We start from the raw sequence: 12,294 nt of genomic DNA on the forward strand, positions 1-12,294 counted from the left end.
TTCAAAACTACTCCTATATATACTACTCTTCTGATCTTCCAGTTGGCTCTTCAAGTCTTGGGTATGGGCCTTTGGATCTTTAGTTGAAGCAGTTTGGAATCTTCAGTGGGCTCAGCTTTACTTGCAGAGAAAGTGTGAAGTAGGCATGGACTTTGGTTAGGACGTTAGTGACAATCACCTTTTGCACTAACTTTCCTAGCCCAAGATGAGTTACGTTAACTTCAACGTTAGTGGCACTAACGTGACCACTAACATTGCCTCTTGGTCCATCGCGAGCGTTATTGGCGTTTACCTTTGCCAATAACGTTGCCATTAGCCCCTTTTTTCTCACGTTAGAGTCCACGTTAGTATAACTAACGTGGCTCTTAGCGTGGGCATGCTTTAGCCTCGAGAGCGTTAGTGACACTTACCTTTGTCACTAACGCTCCAAACGCCCCTTCTCACGTTAGTGCCCCACGTTAATTATCTTAATGTGGTCACTAACGTGGTGGTGATTGCCATCTCCAACGTTAGTGACAAAGGTGAGTGTCACTAATGTTGGCTCATCAATTCTTTCCTCTACGTTAATGCACTTAACGTGGTAACTAACGTGGCTCATAGTGGCTTAGTCCAATGTTAGTGACAAAGGTGAGTGTCACTAACGTTGGCGATTCTTTGCTCCTTCCACATTAGAGTTGACGTTAACCAAGTTAACATGGCTCTTAATGTAGCCAATATGGGCTTAGTCCAACGTTAGTGACAAAGGTGAGTGTCACTAACGTTGGCATTATCTTCCTCTTCCACGTTAGAGTTCACGTTAACTGAGTTAACGTGACTCTTAACATGGCCAATTGCCCTTTTGGAGCGTTAGTGGCACTTACTTTTACCACTAACGCTTGGAGCTTCCTTTTCTTCCACGTTAACTACCACATTAATGTAGTTAACGTGGTAATTAATGTGGGCTATGATGGCTTCGAAGACGTTATTGGCGATCACTTTTCTCATTAACGTTGCAAGCCAGCTCCCATTCCACGTTAGTAGTCACGTTAGTTAGACTAACTTGGCTACTAACGTGGCTTTTCCTTGCTTCCTTTGTCCTGAAATCAAGCAAATAAAGTGCATCAAAGCTCTAATTCAAGTTATGAGTCATGCATCATCCAATTTGTCATTAAATTCATGCATAATTCTCATGAAATCATATAAAATTCACAATGTTTGCTGGAATCAAGATGTAAGTGAAATTCTACCCAAAACTTGCTTATTTCCTAAGAAAATGCATGAAACTACCCTAAAACAGTAAAGAAAAGGTCACAACACCAAACTTAAAGCTTGCTTGTCCCTAAGCAAGTACTGAAACACGAGAATGATGAATGGAATGATAAGAGGAATGAATCATTATTGTGGAAGTCATGTCCTTGGTTTTATGGGGTTTCATGCATAGCAACTTAGGTTCATTCCTCTACTGGCTTTCAGACCTTTACCATGCCCGGGAATACTCACTTGATTGCACCCTTTGAGACTTTTATTTATTGATCCCTTTTCCTTTTCAAGGTTTATTGCATCCTCAGGCTAAGTGCTCTGTGAGGGGGCGACTCTTTAAAATAAGCTTTCAGCCAACACTCCCGAACCAGTTGGTTCAAGGTGCTAGGTGTTGAAACCCCCCTAAGGACTTACTCCCTCAAGTCTCTCTCCCCCATACATGCACACCACAGGCACATGGTTTGTTATTTTCTTTCCTTGAGGCCTTGATGTCCAGCACCTCTTTGGGTTACTAAATGTTCTGTAGCAAGGTTGCTCTTGATAGTGGATTTTCAATTGATAATCCCGGGTTAGTTAACCCAAGTTACCAAGTGATGAAGCACTCCTAAGAACTTATTCATCCAAGCAGATCCTTGGTACAAGAGCACCACAGACACATCCCTCAAGATTCAAGCCCTTGGTGCCTAGCCTTATTCTTTATTACTTTTCTTTCTTTTTCAACTCTTATTGTTCTTTTCCTTTTTCTTATTAGGATCTTATTATTTAGCTAGTCTCATAGGGTGTGTTTCAAGCATATGATTCAGGACAGATAGTTGCCTTCCTACCTTGTTGGTGAACCAACTTAGCTAAGTGATTACTGCACCACAAATTTAAGGACCTACTCCACAACTTGAACATCACTTTGGTCTTTTCATAACATCTCTTTTTATTTGGCTTAAAAGGACAGGCATACAATAAGCAAGATGAAAATGAAGACAGGGTACTTAGACCAGCACACATATGACCTAAGCAATGAAAATACTAAAGACAGAATTGAAAATTCCTAAGGTACTATGGAAGCATGTTCTATCTCATACATGATTTTCCTTATTTAAAACTTGAAAAAGATGGGATAATGAGGGAACTCCACCACCTTTTTCTCATGGGATTGCTCATGCTCTCCCTTTTATTTGTCCTCTTTGTGTTTTTCTTGAGTGCTTGAACTCCCACTTCCCTTTCCTTTTCCAATCAACTTTTTCCAGAAGCCAGCATCTTCCATCTTCTTTTTCAATGTTTCCTTCTGTTGTTTCACCTTCCTTTCCTCTTGTTCTGTTAGCTCTTTTTGGACTTCATCATACCTAGGGATTGCAGAGTGCAGATTATGCATATGACCAGATATATAGTTCAACTTGGCTTGAGTGTTTATGTTGAACTCCTCCCTATGTAGTTGCCGTCCTTCATTCAGTACGCTGAACTCATTGAATGCCTTCGTCTGAGCTAGCTGTCGTTGGTGGAGTTCTTGAAGGCATTTGTCTTGACACTCTTGCCTTTCAGTCACTTGATTGATGGCTTGAGTGAGCTGGGAGTAGTGTTAACCTCAGAATTGTTCGCGGCTGAGAGGATAGATCTTCTCACGAGCTCAAACCATCCCTTGGCTTCCGGGATGAGGTCTCCTCTCCTGATGAACCGGGGTCTCCTATCCGAATACCTTTCCCAGTCAGATCCTATAACACACATATCATTCACAATTTCTTTAAGTTCATCATTGTCGGGGCCATTACTTATTCTTACATGATAACTGGGCTCATCAAAATGTGGCGATTTCAGCTGAAGAGTCCTTGTTATGGCATTGGGGCTGAAGTCCACCTCTGTTCCTCTCACGTAACTTTTGAAGGTGGGGGCCTTGGTTTTGTCTTCTCTGACCACATTTGCATAGAACTCTTTGATGAGGTTTGCATTTATCTTTGCTTCTGGGTTCGTGAGCCTTTGCCAACCCCTTTGTTCAATCTTCTCTCGAATCTGTGGGCACTCATTCTCATTGAACTGGAATGTTAACTCAGGCAATATCTTTTTGAGCTTTATCCGTTTGAATTCGAGTTCATGGAATGCAGTTTTGAATTTCCCTTCAACAAAAGGGATGCTTTCCACCGATTCCTTCCTCTTTTGCCTCTTGGAGCTTGATGATGCCATAAGTGACTTTTGAGATGTGAAGGTGTAAAGGGTGTGGATAATGAGCTTCGGCCGGTTAAGATGGGTTAAAAGGAGTTGGGTGCTGAAAATGGGAAGTGTAAGGGATGAAAATTGGAATGTGAAAGGAGTATGAAATTAGAGTCTCTTATATAGAGTAATGGTGGGTAGATGAAAGGTGTGGATTGAATGTGTAGGCCTATGATGAACGGATGGGGTTTAGTATGGGATGGGCACAAGGATCATCAACTTTATGGAGGGGGGTTGGTTCGATTTCCAAGTGTGTCATTCTTACAATGTTGCATGGCAACATTTCCCAATGCATTCTCCTTGAAAACATGTGTATAGTCCTCTCCTTCTGAAGTGACCGAACCCTTCCTCCTTCAATTGTCCCATCAATTTTCCTACAAAATAAAAAGGATGTGATTAATGAAATTGTGGAAAGTGGCAGCAGAATTTAAAAAAAAATTGGGATAACTACTTTTTAAAGTTTTTGTTTCTAACTAACTAAGTGTTGTTCATGAGTACAAACCAACTGACTAATTGATTGTCCATGTATGCAACATTGGTGACACCAAACTTAGTTTGTGGCCATGTGGAGTAAAAGGATTTGTTCAAGGTTCTAAGAGCGACATGATATGAATTGCATTCATGTTCTCTTAGTGTGCCTTGAAAACAAAACTTGTTCTTCACTATGTGTTGCAAAAAGGAAAGATTTAGCCAAGTGCATGTCAAAGTTGATTTGAAATTCATGAACCTTGCTTTATTAACTACTTTTAAAAACATGTAAAACATGGGTTGCCTCCCATGAAGCGCTTCTTTAGCATCACTAGCTTGACGTTCTTCCTTTGTCAGGGTGGTTGGTAATGCTTCAGATCTTCCCCTCTCGCAGTAAATCTATCTCCATTGGCTTCATCAAGGATCTCTACATGTTTTAGGGAGAGAACTTTGTTGATGGTGAAAACCTTAGGTAGCTGAGATGGGATAGTGGGGAGATGAGGTAGGATATCTATGAAGTAAGCTAAGATCACTTTATCCCCTGGAGAGAAGTGCTCTGTAGGGATCTTTTTGTTCCTCCATCTCCTTGGTACCTTCTTCTTTGTTTCTTTTGCTGTTGCCCTGCTTTTTATGGTCTCTTTTCTTATGGAGATTTTGTTGCTGGTCTCATATGATTCTGGTGGTTTAGGTTCCTTCTGATCTTCCTTGGGCTATGACAGCTGCTGATTATCTTGTTCATCAACCAAAGGAATTCCCTGTGCTTCAATGCTTGTTTCTTCCACCAGTGCTTTGTCGTGCTCTTTCCTTGGTTTCTTGCTTTCCTAATCTGTTTCTTGTGAGCGCTCTGGCTGTAGCTAGGAATGGTCTTCCCAATATGATTGGGTGAAGGTGACTCTCTTCCATTTCCAATATGACAAAGTCTGTAGGAAGGAAGTAGTTCCAACCTTTACCAACACGTTTTCCACCACTCCTACAGCTTGTTTTTGAGTTTTGTCAGCCAGCCTGATGACTACGTCTGTGGGCATTAGCTCATTGATTTGCAGCTTCTTCATAAGGGATAAAGGCATTAAGTTGATGCTTGCTCCCAGATCACAGAGTCCTTTGTCAAACATTATTTCTCCTATGGCACAGGGGATGTGAAAACTCCCTGGGTCCTTCCTTTTTGTAGGCAACTCTAGTTGAATGAGAGCACTGCACTCCTTATTCATCACTATTGTTTGCCCTCCTTTGAGTGAGCTTTTCCTGGTCAGCAGCTCCTTCATATACTTAATGTATGAGGGCATTTGTTGGAGGGCCTTGATGAATGGTATGTTTACATGGAGAGATGAAAACATGTCAAGAAACCTTGAGTATATTCTCTTTTCTACACCACCCTTGAGTTTTTGGGGAAAAGGTGCATAGAGTCTCAGCAGCTCCTTTTGTGAAATTTTGGTTTCTTGGTGATCCTCTTCCTGTTTCTCTACTGATGTATCTCCAGGTAGTTCTAATGGTTTGTTCAGCTCTTCCTTAGTCCCCTCATTACTTATAGTGACTATCTTGCAATCTTCCCATCTGACCTTCTTTGCTTCACCTCTCGAGTTCTTCTCTGTGTCACTTGGGAAGCTATCAGTAGGTTTAGAAATCTTCTCAGAGAGGTATCCATTTGAAATTCCAGCCTCTTGATGGTGTCTCCCTGGTTCTTGATATTGGCTCGCACCTCCTCCTTGAACACTTTGTTATCTTGGATTTCCTTATATATGCCTTCAAGTAGAGTCTCAATCCTTGATAGTCTTTCTTCCGATGATGGTGAGTTAAGATTGGAGGGATGAGAAGGGCCATTTTGGCTTTGGTATGGATGTTGAGGTGTGTTGTTAAGTGGGTGATAATATGATCTCTGTGTGGAATGTTGGTGAGCCACATGGTTGTTGGGGTTGTGACGTCTCTGATCTTGGCCTTGGTCTTGTTGGTTTCCCCACCCAAAGTTTGGGTGGTTCCTCCAACCAGGATTATACGTTTTGGAGTATGGGTCATGGTTCTGCCTAGGTGAATTTCCAATGTAGTTGGCTTCCTCCTGACTACCCTCTGCTTCTTCATTCACTCCTTCTTGAGTTACTGCTGAAGTGGTGATTGCTTCTACTTGATTCCTCTCCATCTTCTAGGTAAGGTCAGCCAACTGCTTGGTAATTATCTTGTTTTGAGATAGCAGTGCACCACATTGTTCAGCTCCATTACTCCTCTAGTGTTGCCTCTTTCAGAAGCATAGAAGTAGTCATTCTCAGCTATAGTCTCAATGACATCTATGGCTTCTTCAATGGTCTTCTTCTTGTTCAGAGATCCCCCGGATGAGTGGTCTACTGCCTTCTTTGATTCATAAGAAAGACCTTCATAGAAAATGTGTAGCTGTACCCATTCATTGAACATATCTGGTGGGCACCTTCTTGTCAGATCCTTAAACCTCTCCCATGCTTCATAGAGAGTCTCACCATCTTGTTGCCTGAAAGTTTGAACCTCAGCTCTCAACCTGTTGATTCTTTGAGGAGGATAGAATCTTGCCAAGAATTTGTTCACCACATCTTCCCAAGTTGTTAAGCTCTCCTTCGGGAAGGATTCCAGCCATTTAGATGCCTTGTCCTTGAGTGAGAAGGGGAATAGAAGTAGTTTGTAGGTGTCAGGATGAATGCCATTAGACTTTATAGTGTCACATATCGTCAGGAAGGTGGTTAGATGCTGATTGGGATCTTCTTGAACACTTCCTCCGAATGAACAGTTGTTCTGAACAAGGGTGATGAGCTGTGGCTTTAGTTCAAAGTTGTTGGCATGTACGGTTGGATTTTGGATGCTACTTCCATAGTTTCCTTGGTTTGGATTGATGTAGGATCCTAGAACTCTTCTCTCATACCCAGCATGATGCACTGGGCCTTCTCTGCCATGGTTGTGAGCCTCTTCTTCATGATGGTTCTCCATATTCTCATCCATGTCTAGTTCAAAATACTCCTCTTCTTCCTCCATACCAACTACTCTCTTTCCTCTTGCTTCCATCCTTAATCTAAGGAAGGTCCTCTCAGGTTCAGAATCAAAGAAAGTTGAAGCCCCGCTTCTTCTACCTGTCAAACGACCAATAAGGCAAAAGCAAGAAGGGGGTAGATGTAGAGAGTATTCTTGTTAGAAATGCTGTTAGTGTGAGTGGTGTAATATATCAAATAGTTAGTGGGTTAGTGAACTGAATTGTAAAAAAAAATGTGCAGATAACACCACAAACGGGTAAAGGGTAAAGGGAAGGTGATGAGCGGATAATTTATACGTTTTTTGGCATTGTTTTTAGAATGTTTTTAGTAGGACCTAGTTACTTTTAGGGATTTTTTCATTAGTTTTTATGTTAAATTCACATTTCTGGACTTTACTATGAGTTTGTGTGTTTTTCTGTGATTTCAGGTATTTTCTAGCTGAAATTGAGGGACTTGAGCAAAAATCAGATTCAGAGGTTGAAGAAGGACTGCTGATGCTATTGGATTCTGACCTCCCTGCACTCAAAATGGATTTTCTGGAGCTACAGAACTCAAAATGGCTCGCTTCCAATTGCGTTGGAAAGTAGACATCCAGGGCTTTCCAGCAATATATAATAGTCCATACTTTGCCCAAGTTTAGATGACGCAAACGGGCGTTCAATATCCAGTGCCAGAAACAAGCTGCAAAGTGGAGTTCAACGCCTAAACTGGCACAAAAGCTGGCGTTCAACTCCAAGAAGGACCTCTACACGTGCAACACTCAAGCTCAGCCCAAGAACACACCAAGTGGGCCCCAGAAGTGGATTTATGCATCAATTACTTACTTTTGTAAACCCTAGTAGCTAGTTTATTATAAATAGGACCTTTTACTATTGTATTAGACATCTTTGGATCATCTTTGGACGCCTGGTTCTTAGATCATGGGGGCTGGCCATTCGGCCTTGCCTGGACCTTTCACTTTTGTATTTTTAACGGTAGAGTTTCTACACTCCATAGATTAAGGTCTGGAGCTCTACTGTTCCTCAAAGATTAATGCAAAGTACTACTGTTTTTCTATTCAATTCAACTTATTCTGCTTCTAAGATATTCATTTGCACTTCAACCTGAATGTGAAGAACGTGACAATCATCATCATTCCCTATGAACGCGTCCCTGACAACCACTTCCGTTCTACCTTAGATTTAATGAGTATCTCTTAGATCTCTTAATCAGAATCTTCGTGGTGTAAGCTAGATTGATGGCGACATTCATGAGAATCCGGAAAGTCTAAACCTTGTATGTGGTATTCCGAGTAGGATTCTGGGATTGAATGACTGTGACGAGCTTCAAACTCGCGATTGCTGGGCGTAGTGACAGACGCAAAAGGAGGGTGAATCCTATTCCAGCATGATCGGGAACCTCAGATGATTAGCCGTGCTGTGACAGAGCATTTGGACCATTTTCACAAGAGGAGGGGATGTAACCATTGACAACGGTAATACCCTTGCATAAAGCCAGCCATGGAAAGGAGCAAGACTGATTGGATGAAGACAGCAGGAAACCAGAGGTTCAGAGGAACGAAAGCATCTCTATACGCTTATCTGAAATTCTCACCAATGACTTACATAAGTGTTTCTATCCCTATTTTCTGTTTAATTTATATTATTTTCGAAAACTCCATAATTATTTTATATCTGCCTGACTGAGATTTACAAGGTGACCATAGCTTGCTTCATACCAACAATCTCCATGGGATCGACCATTACTCACGTAAGGTTTATTACTTGGACGACCCAGTGCACTTGCTGGTTAGTTGTATCGAAGTTGTGACAAATTATGAATTGAGATTAGATCACCAAGCCTTTGGAGCCATTACCAGAGATCACAATTTCGTGCACCAAGTTTTTGGCGCCGTTACCGGGGATTGTTCGAGTTTGGACAACTGACGGTTCATCTTGTTGCTCAGATTGGGTAACTTTCTTTTCGTTTTCTTTTCAAAAAGTTTTCAAAAAATTTTTCAAAAATCTTTCAAAAACTTCTCATCTGTTTTTGAAAAAAATAAAAAAATATTTTAAAATAAAAATGTTTTCAAAAATATATTTTTCTTCAGAATTTTTAAGAATGAATTCTAGTGTTTCATAAAGAATGTTGAAGCCTGGCTGGCTGTAAAGCCATGCCTGTAAGGCATGTTATGCGTGTCATGTCTGAGTTACATACTAAAGCTTGGCTGGCTATTAAGCCATGCCTGACCCTTTGATGGGAGCTTTAGACTAAAGAGCATAAGATTCCTGGAATTCATATTAAAAATTTTGGAATCCTTATTTTTCTTTTTCAAAATGATTTTCGAAAAAAAATTAAAAGAAAATACAAAAAAATAATAAAATCATAAAAATCAAAAATATTTTTTGTGTTTCTTGTTTGAGTCTTGAGTCATGTTATAAGTTTGGTGTCAATTACATGTTCATCTTGCATTTTTCGAAAAAATTCATGCATTCATAGTGTTCTTCATGATCTTCAAGTTGTTCTTGGTAAGTCTTCTTGTTTGATCTTTGCATTTGAATGTTTTGTGTCTTTTCTTGTTTTTCATATGCATTCTTGAATTCTTAGTATCTAAGCATTAAAGAATTCTAAGTTTGGTGTCCTGCATGTTTTCCTTGCATTAAAAATTTTTCAAAAATGTGTTCTTGATGTTCATCATGATTTTCATAGTGTTCTTGGTGTTCATCTTGACATTCATAGCATTCTTGCATGCATTCATTGTTTTGATCCATAACTTTCATGCATTGCATCATTTTTCTTGTTTTTCTCTCTCATCATAAAAATTCAAAAATAAAAAAATATCTTTCCCTTCTCCCTTCTTAAAATTTCGAAAATTAGATTTGACTTTTTCAAAAATTTTTAAAAAAATCTAGTTGTTATTATGAGTCAAATCAAATTTTCAATTCAAAAATCTTATCTTTTTCAAAATCTTTTTCAAAAATCAAATCTTTTTTTTCAATTTTTTTAGTTATTTTCAAAAATTTCAAAAATATTTTTCAAAAATATTTTTCTTAATTTTACATCATATTTTCGAAAATAACATCATCAATTAATGTTTTGATTCAAAAATTTTAAGTTTGTTACTTACTTGTTAAGAAAGATTCAAACTTTAAGTTCTAGAATCATATCTTGTGATTTCTTGTGAATCAAGTCATTAATTGAGATTTTAAAAATCAAATCTTTTTCAAAAAAACTAATTTCTATCATATCTTTTCAAAAATATCTTCTTATCTTACCTTTTTCAAAAAAAAAAGTGATTGTAAAATATCTTTTCTAACTTCCTAACTTCATATCTTTTCAAAATTTGTTTCAACTAACTAACTAACTTTTTGTTTGTTACTTACCTTTTTCAAAACTACCTAACTAACTTTCTCTCTCTAATTTTCGAAAATATCTCACTCTTTTTCAAAAATTCTTTTTAATTAATTAATTATTTTAACTTTTGATTTTAAACTTTTCAAAAAAATTACTAACCTTTTTCAAAACTTATTTTTCAAAAATTACTAACTCTTTTTCAAAAATTATTTTCGAAAATCCTCTCTCTCTTTCATCTTATTCTATTTATTTATTCATCTACTAACATCTCTTCCTCACATCACTCACCAAATTCAAACCCCCTTTTCTATCTGTGTTCGAATTTTTTTCTTTTCTTCTTCTACTAACAATAAGGAACCTCTTTACTGTGGCATAGAGGATTCCTCTTCTTTTCTTTTTCTCTTCTCTTTCTTATGAGCAGGGACAAAGAAAAAGGCATTCTTGTTGAAGCTAATCCAGAACCTGAAAGGACTCTGAAGAGTTTAACTAAGAGAAGCTAAAATACAACAATCCAGAGACAACCTTATTGAAAATTTTGAACAAGTAAAGGAGATGGCAGTCGAACCCAACAACAACAATGCAAGGAGAATGCTTGGTGACTTTACTGCACCTAATTCCAATTTACATGGAAGAAGCATCTCCATTCCTACCATTGGAGCAAACAATTTTGAGCTGAAACCTCAGCTAGTTTCTCTGATGCAGCAGAACTGCAAGTTTCATGGACTTCCATCTGAAGATCCTTTTCAGTTCTGAACTGAATTCTTGCAGATCTGTGATACTATTAAGACTAATGGAGTAGATCCTGAAGTCTACAGGCTCATGCTTTTCCCTTTTGCTGTAAGAGACAGAGCTAGAATATGGTTGGACTCTCAACCCAAAGACAGCCTGAACTCTTGGGATAAGCTGGTCACGGCTTTCTTAGCCAAGTTCTTTCCTCCTCAAAAGCTGAGCAAGCTTAGAGCTGATGTTCAAACCTTCAGACAGAAAGAAGGTGAATCCCTCTATGAAGCTTGGGAAAGATACAAGCAGCTGACCAAAAAGTGTCCTTCTGACATGCTTTCAGAATGGACCATCCTGGATATATTCTATGATGGTTTATCTGAGCTATCAAAGATGTCATTGGATACTTCTGCAGGTGGATCCATTCACCTAAAGAAAATGCCTACAGAGGCTCAAGAACTCATTGACATGATTGCTAATAACCAGTTTATGTACACTTCTGAGAGGAATCCTGTGAGTAATGGGACGCCTATGAAGAAGGGAGTTCTTGAAATTGATACTCTGAATGCCATATTGGCTCAGAATAAAATATTGACTCAGCAAGTCAATATGATTTCTCAGAGTCTGAATGGAGTGCAAGCTGCATCCAACAACACTCAAGAGGCATCTTCTGAGGAAGAAGCTTATGATCCTGAGAACCCTGCAATAGCAGAGTTAAAATACATGGGTGAACCATATGGAAACACCTACAATCCATCATGAAAAAATCACCCAAATCTCTCATGGAAGGATCAAAAGCCTCAACAAGGCCTTAATAATGGTGGAAGAAACAGGTTTAGCAATAGCAAGCCTTTTCCATCATCCACTCAGCAACAGACAGAGAATTCTGAGCAGAATCCATCTAGCTTAGCAAATTTAGTCTCTGATCTATCTAAGGCCACTGTAAGTTTCATGAATGAAACAAGGTCTTCCATTAGAAATTTGGAAGCACAAGTGGGCCAGTTGAGTAAAAGGATCACTGAAATCCCTCCTAGTACTCTCCCAAGTAATACAGAAGAAAATCCAAAAGGAGAGTGCAAGGCCATTGACATAACCACCATGGCCGAACCTGTAAGGGAAGGAGAGGACGTGAATCCCAAGGAGGAAGACCTCCTGGGACGTCCAGTGATCAATAAGGAGCTTTCCTCTGAGGAACCTAAGGAATCTGAGACTCATCTAGAGACCATAGAGATTCCATTGAACTTCTTTATGCCATTTATGAGCTCTGATGTGTATTCCTCTTCTGAAGAGAATGAGGATGTTACTGAAGAGCAAGCTGCCAAGTTCCTTGGTGCAATCATGAAGCTAAATGCCA

At 39.2% G+C, this 12,294-nt stretch overlaps 2 non-coding genes across 2 annotated transcripts; one reads left to right on the forward strand and one right to left on the reverse strand.

The window, feature by feature from the left end:
• Nucleotides 1–6,298: 6,298 nt before the first annotated feature.
• Nucleotides 6,299–6,405, forward strand: LOC112745494 (small nucleolar RNA R71). Its single transcript, XR_003173419.1, has one exon. It is a non-coding gene; the product is annotated as a small nucleolar RNA R71 (small nucleolar RNA).
• A 4,766-nt stretch (nt 6,406–11,171) lies between these two features.
• Nucleotides 11,172–11,279, reverse strand: LOC112745699 (small nucleolar RNA R71). Its single transcript, XR_003173613.1, has one exon. It is a non-coding gene; the product is annotated as a small nucleolar RNA R71 (small nucleolar RNA).
• Between the last annotated feature and the right edge of the window lie 1,015 nt (nt 11,280–12,294).

Source organism: Arachis hypogaea, chromosome 14 (assembly GCF_003086295.3).
Source record: "Arachis hypogaea cultivar Tifrunner chromosome 14, arahy.Tifrunner.gnm2.J5K5, whole genome shotgun sequence".
NCBI classification, from domain to species: domain Eukaryota; kingdom Viridiplantae; phylum Streptophyta; class Magnoliopsida; order Fabales; family Fabaceae; genus Arachis; species Arachis hypogaea.